Source organism: Suricata suricatta, chromosome 3 (genome assembly GCF_006229205.1).
Source record: "Suricata suricatta isolate VVHF042 chromosome 3, meerkat_22Aug2017_6uvM2_HiC, whole genome shotgun sequence".
NCBI lineage: Eukaryota > Metazoa > Chordata > Mammalia > Carnivora > Herpestidae > Suricata > Suricata suricatta.
Window position 1 is genome coordinate 5,343,911 of NC_043702.1, and position 6,861 is coordinate 5,350,771.

The following is a 6,861-nucleotide window of genomic DNA, read 5'->3' on the forward strand; positions in this document are numbered from 1 at the left end:
GAGGCTGTGGCAATAGCCCCAGGAAGAAGCAATGACATGAACCAGCAGCAATGGAAGAAGACAAATGGACCGATTGCAGGAATATTTCTAGGCAGTTGGAACAGAGCTTAGGAGTTGACCCAATGTGGAAAATCAGGCAAAGGAGCAACCGTAAATGCTTTTCTGGTTTCTGGTCTAGGCGTCAAGTTGGTGAGGGGTGGGGCTTGATTGGTGGTCAAGGAAGGACGGAGATTTAGGTGAGGGTGATGAGTCCCATCTTGCACAGGTTGAGTTAGATACTTGTGGACGTGCAGGCTGAAGGTGGGATAAGAACTTGCCCATACAGGGAAGATGTCTGAACTGAAGACATGTACGGTGGTCCTCAGCCTACACATCATCATGAAAGCCAAGGACAGAGATGGGATCTCCCAAGGAGAGCACATAGAACAAACAAGCACAAGTCAAAAGGGGAATACTTCACTTACTTTTTTTTTACTGAAACAAGTTTTCAACAATTTCAGAATATTCTATATTTAAAAAAAATTTTTTTAAATTTATTTACTTACTTTGAGAGACAGAAAGAGTGAGCAGGGGAGAAGCAGAAAGAGAGAGGGAGAGAGAATCCCAAGCAGACTCCACACTGGCAGCACAGAGCTCAATGTGGGGCTTGAACTCACAAACCATGAGATCATGATCTGAACCAAGAGTCAGACATTTAACCGACTGAGCCACCCAGGCACCTCCCCAAATATTCTGTATTTATAAATGTCACCTGTATTTTCAAGGGCCCAGAATATAAACCAGGAGGTGTTTGGCTCTAGCCCTCAGTCAAGTTTTTATTTTCCTGGCACCCTAATCCTATCACTCGTTGTGCTGTGTATTTCCCCCTGGAAGGACTATAAGTATCAGTAGTCTAACATCTTTTCCATCCCCATCATGTCTCCAAGCAGTTTGCTGGCTCACCAGTCTTTGCCAGCTTAGCCTCTAAGGGACTCCCCCCTTTTTTCCTTATATTACTTTCAAGGACAAATATAGCAAGATATCGCAAAGTAGGAGGCTTAAAACAATAGAAATCCACTCTCTCACAATTCTGGAGGTGAGGAGTCTGAAGACAGGCTGTTTTCTGGGCCGTGCTCTCCCTGGGAAGGATCCTCCCTTTGCCTCTTACAGTTTTCTGGTGGTCTGGGCGATCTCAGTGCTCCTTGGCTTATAGACACATCCCTCCAATCTCTGCCTTCATTTCCACATGGCCATCTTCCTGGCGTGTCTCTGTGTTCACATTTCCTTCTCCTTATAAGGATTCTAGTCACTGGATGAACGCCCCCCCCCCCTCTAATCCATGATAACCTCATCCCAAATAGATGACCTCTGCAAAAACCCTATTTCCAAGTAATGTAGCATCTACAAGGTTTTGGGGAGACACTGTCCAACCCAGTATAGACTCCAGGGTATCTTGACACTACCAGATCTTTGACTCCAGCCTCTTCCCTGGAATATCTCAGAGGGGAATGGGCAGATGACAAATGAGAAAGAAAGGAGTCCCAAATCAAGATAGACAAAAGGGGTAGAGGCAGAGCTGCCTTAATCCCCACTCTGTGATTTCCTTCTGGATGTCAAGGAACCTCAGGTTGACTGGTCCATAAGTTAACCATATTCTGTCTGTGTCCCAGAGTCCTCCAGAGTCTTTGGCTCAGACTCCCAATGGCCCCTCTGGCCCCCATTCCAGGCATCAGCCAACACCGGCTGTGGTCAAGCATTGGCCTGGCCCCTGAAGACACAGAGGTGATGGACCAGCCACAACCCCTTCCCCACTGAACACACACCCGAGAGGGGGAGCCATTCATTAAACACATCACGTTAGGTGATTAGGGGGACAAGGATGAGTGCATCACAAGTACCATGGACAGGGGTCAACATCTAAGCTAGGAGCTGCGGTGTGTGAGGGGGGAGGATGAAGGCAGTGTGGTTGGGACCTTCTACAGAACCGGCATGCCCTGAAGCTCCAGGTCCAGCAAAGCGTGTTGTTCAGTGGAGTTAGCAGTCCAGTGTGCTGGAGCAGAGAGAGCCAGCGGGACAGATGTCCCCCTGGGCTCCGACACTTCCAACAGTGCCACTCCGGCAAGTCATTGTGTGCAGGGGGGGAAGGGGTGCATGAAGCTATTTCCTCCTTGCAGGCAGCCGACACCCAGTGTGGCCTTTGAAGGTACACCGACTTGGTACACCAGCCGTCCCTGGTCCCACTCCCCACACTGCCTGCCACTCAGGGGCCGTGTGCTTTGGGCAAGTGACTTAATTACCAACTAAGAGTTTTTTCATCTGGAAAGTGGCCGTAATTGGAGCAGGTCCAAGGAGTAAATACATCTACAGCTCTTGGCATCACGCCGGCATGGAGTGAGCGCCCCATAAACAGCAATTTACTGGACCTGCATTATATTCAAAATTATACTGAATTTTAAACATTCGGAATTCGACCTATAGTGGCCAACAAAATTTCACAGATTCTATAAATATTTAAGGGATGAAATGTAAATGAAAATGGCCTTTTCATGTTTTTGCATCACACATGCTTGCTTGCTTACTTACTGCTTATCTGTGTTTTAAGGTGCTGAGGCAGGGGTGCCTGGGTGGTTCAGTTGGTTCAGCATCTGACTCTTGATTTCTGCTCAGGTCATCAGGTCATGGTTCATGAGTTCAAACCCCAAGTCGGGATCTGTGCTGACAGGGAAGAGCCTACCTGGGATTCTTTCTCTCTCTCTCCTTCTCTCTGCCCCTCCCCAGAATGGGCTCTCTCTTTCTCTCTCTCTCCTTCTCTCTGCCCCTCCCCAGAATGGGCTCTCTCTTTCTCTCTCTCCCTCCTCAAAAAAAATAAATAAACATTAAACATTAAAAAAATAGTCCTGAGACTTTCCTTGAATATGTTTATTTAACAAATAGGATAAATAGAAATTAATCAGAATTTTCCTCTTGGAAAAAATAAACTCATAGCACTTTTTTTTTTACATGAGGCAAATATCAACTACATTGACTAAGGAATTGAGAAAATGAGTTTATTCCCAAGTATAAAACAGACAACAAGCTGAAGCTTCAACAATTTATATATGGTGTGGCATTCATAGCAATGACGTAGATTGTATGGATTTAATAAATTTGTAATTTTCATCTCCATAAGCATAAACAGAGGCAAGAACATGTGAAAATAGCAAAAGACTGTAGAAAATAAAGTTTATTACCCCTTGTTGGTTATAAAAAATTTTGTGTACAGAACGATAGTTTTGAACAGCAGTAGGTTATAGAGATGCTTGAGCCGACTGGGAGACGGAAGCCATGGACGTCACGGGTGACTCAGAGATTGCACACTGATGAAGCAGGCAGACCACGTAATCTCTGAGCACTGGAAGTGACTCCAAGAAAAGACCAGTAATTTCCAGAATCGCCATCTGCAGAAAGGTATGTGCATGGAAATGACCGTCCTGTCCAAGGATGCTCATGGCAGTGCTGTCTGTGGTGAAAACCGGAGTCATCCAAATGTTCATCAGAAGAGGAAGGTCAGGTCTCCTTATCCAGAAGGACAGACAGACCCCAAAATGCATGAGGAAGAATTATAGGCATTAATATAATGGGCCAGGGGGATCAGACATCATGGAATGGTACGTATCATCCATAAGCTGCAGTCACTGGACAGAGAGAATTGAATATAGGAAATTAGTAAAAGAGGTGCTGGAGGGCTGAGAAGGAAAAAGGGGAAACTGAAGCCACAGAGAAGGCAGCTGCGCCCCTTGAGCTGGATAAGGGGAACAAGCTGGAGTTATCAGAACTCAGAAGTTTGGAGGAACGGCCCCTGCCTGGTGCCCAAGGAGGCTTCCAGGCTGGGACACAGTCCTAGTGCCCCTGGACCTGCTTGTGCTGGAGCTGCTTGGACAGACGGCCCATCTCCAGGGGAGGCGACGCTGTCGGCCACAGACAGTAGACAAGGTGGTGGGAGCCCTGTCCCTCTTCCCGCCTGCCAGTCTCCACTAGTGCCTGGATGGGCAGAGTCTGGGAAGGAGCAGCTGGCAGGGCAGAGACGGGAACAGAGCAGGGAACAGAAGGCTGGGGCGGAGAGACGGACCTGGGGCACCAGTGCCTGTGTGATTTACTGGTACATTCGGACACGGGAGGGGGACGGCAGAGTCACCAGCGGCCGTGCATGGGGACAGCAGGCAAAGGGCAGGGAAGCTGATATGGTCACACTCTACACATTTATGTTGTTTTAAATTCCCTCCATGGCTCGAGGGCAATCATGCATTACTTAGTTTTTTTTTTTTAATTTTTTTAATGTTTTTTATTTTTGAGAGACAGAGACAGTGTGAGATGGGGAGGGTCAGAGAGAGGGAGACACAGAATCTGAAGCAGGCTCCAGGCTCTGAGCTAGCTGTCAGCACAGAGCCTTATGCGGGGCTCAAACTCATGAATCGTGAGATCATGACCTGAGCTGAAGCCGGACGCTTAACCAACTGAGCCACCCAGGCGCCCCTAGTATTTACAAAAATCCCATTGAAACACGTGTGTTACCTAGCTGGACGTGAAAGGAACACGTGACCTCCTGGTCTATTGAGAAAGCAGACTCACAGGACACGGGTCTCCTTAGACAGAGGACACGGTACGGGGAGAATGCTTCCCTTCTGGAGACTTCCTCTGAAAGACGACCCTGCAATCACACGCTCCAAGGAACATGCTCGCCAGGCCAGACTCCCTCGCCACGCAGGGGTGGGGGGTGCCCGGACGCAGTCCACGGCCCATCCCTCCCGCCCCTCCCCCCCTCCCCCCCTCCCCCCCTCCGCCCCTCCGCCCCTCCGCCCCTCCGCGGGCCTGCGCTGGCCCCAATGCACACCTCACAAGCACCCCGCGGAAGCGGTGGCCATCTTTCCCTCCTCGGTTGCCTTGGCAACGCTGTGCTGGAAATCAGGGTAAGCGTCTCCATGAAGATGCCCCGGAGGGTTAAGTGGATGGGCTGCCTAGATGCGCACACCCTCCTTTCTTCAACTCAACGCCCAAACGCAAATGCACCCCCCCCCCCGGGGGTGGATCCGATTTTATAATCTGGAGGGTTGTGCTTTCCTCCTCTATTGACAGGTTTCTGCCGCTGAGGATGGATTCTGCACCTGCTTTTGTCTCCTGCTTTCTTGATTTTTCTCCCTTCCACCCTCCCTCCCTTCCTTCCTCCCTTCCTTCTCTCTCCTCCTTTCTTTCTCTTCTTTTTCTCTTTCAGAAGAAAAGAACTGGCTCACTATCCCCCCCCAACCCCACAAAAAATAGCAGCTTCAGGGTTTAACATTCAGGGGTGTGTCTGTAGGTCTCTGACCTCTGTAACAACACAGGCATCTTTGAGATGGAAGATTTTCTGAAATAACTCTGAAACTGTATCCACAGGCACAGCAGAGCTGCGGCGAGATGTGAACTTCTCAGCAGCTCCCCTGTGACCTTGACCCCTGTGTGTCTTGGGTCCCAAACAACACAGACGGGGGCGTGGGGGTCAAGACCCGCAGGGTGGAAAAGGCAGCCTGCCAGGTCACAGGCTGGGAGGTGGGAGATGGACAGGTTAGGAGGACAGAGGGGTCTTTATTCTAAGCGGGGAGGCGCTGGGGGCTCCCCAACGAGGCTGCGAGTTTTCAGATCCTCTTCCCTTCCCCCACGCTGGTTTGTCTTGTCTGCAAACCTTGAAAATTGCAGTCAGTTGAAGAAACGCCCTATTCACCCTACTCCTTAAAGACCCTTCCAAATATACACAAAACCAACAGAGGCCCCGCCCCGGGACAGCAGCGGACTCCTGAAGCCCTCCCACCTGGCACCCCAAATTCCAATTCTGGGGAGGCGCTGGAGCCCTGTCCAGCTGTCCAGCCAGGGCCCCTCAGAGGCCCGAGGGGCTCTGATGCCCAGCTTGCAAGCTCCTGAAAACCGAAGGATGGTGACGAACGGGCCTTGCAGCATGTTCTCAAAGTTCACACGGAACAAATGAATGCTTTTAACACACACACCAAAAAAAAAGGTGATTACATTATTCACGTGGTAAATACAGAATTGATTTTTAAATAAGGCATGCCAGGGCCCCTGGGAGGCCCTTCCACTGACCGCCCGACTTCCGCTCAGGTCATGATCTCCCCACTCATGGGCTCGAGCCCCGCATCGGGGTCTGTGCTGACAGCTCAGAGCATGGAGCCTACTTGGGATTCTGTGGCTCCCTCTCTCTCTGCCCCTCCCCTGTTCACTCTCTGTTTCTGCCTCTGTCTCTCTCCCTCAAAAATAAATAAACATTAAAAAAATTAGAAATAAACTTTAAAGAAATAACAAATTGTCCAACCTATGATGGGTGGGATACTAAACTACTACAGAATGTTAAAGTCAACAGAAATCGTTTACATTGCAAAAGAAAATAAAAACTAATACCAAACTAAATTTCTTAAAAAGGGAAAAAAATAAAAACGGCATATGCAGATCGGATTTATTTCCTATTACGTAAAGGCCCACGGATTGAATTCGCCTCTAAAGGGCAACCTCGGATTAATTTTTTTTAATCCAAAGATTTTCTGCTTGTAGGATGCACCTAAAAATAAAATGACCCAAGAAAGTTAAAAATAAAAATAAGGCAAAGATATCTCTGGCAAACGAGAAGGAAGAGGAAGCAGGAATAAAAGTGTTCAAAAAAAGGAAAAAGAGGATCCAAGGAAAAAGCATGAAATGGGTCAAAAGATGTAATTTCACATTACTGAAGACTCAGCGTACATAGGGCGCATGGTCAGGGATTCTTTCCCCAGTCTCTTGTGGTCCTGCAGACGATTTGTTTTTTGTCTTTCATTTATACGTTGCAGTTCTACCCTCAGTTGGTCATTTAGCTTTTGACTTTGA

General features: G+C 48.5%; 1 long non-coding RNA gene across 1 annotated transcript; it reads right to left on the reverse strand.

Annotated features, from left to right (window-relative positions):
- Window positions 1–3,187: 3,187 nt before the first annotated feature.
- Window positions 3,188–4,947, reverse strand: LOC115286311. Its single transcript, XR_003905989.1, has 3 exons — window positions 4,850–4,947; window positions 4,531–4,666; window positions 3,188–3,653 (listed from the first exon to the last, which is right to left on the reverse strand). It is a non-coding gene; the product is annotated as an uncharacterized LOC115286311 (long non-coding RNA).
- Between the last annotated feature and the right edge of the window lie 1,914 nt (window positions 4,948–6,861).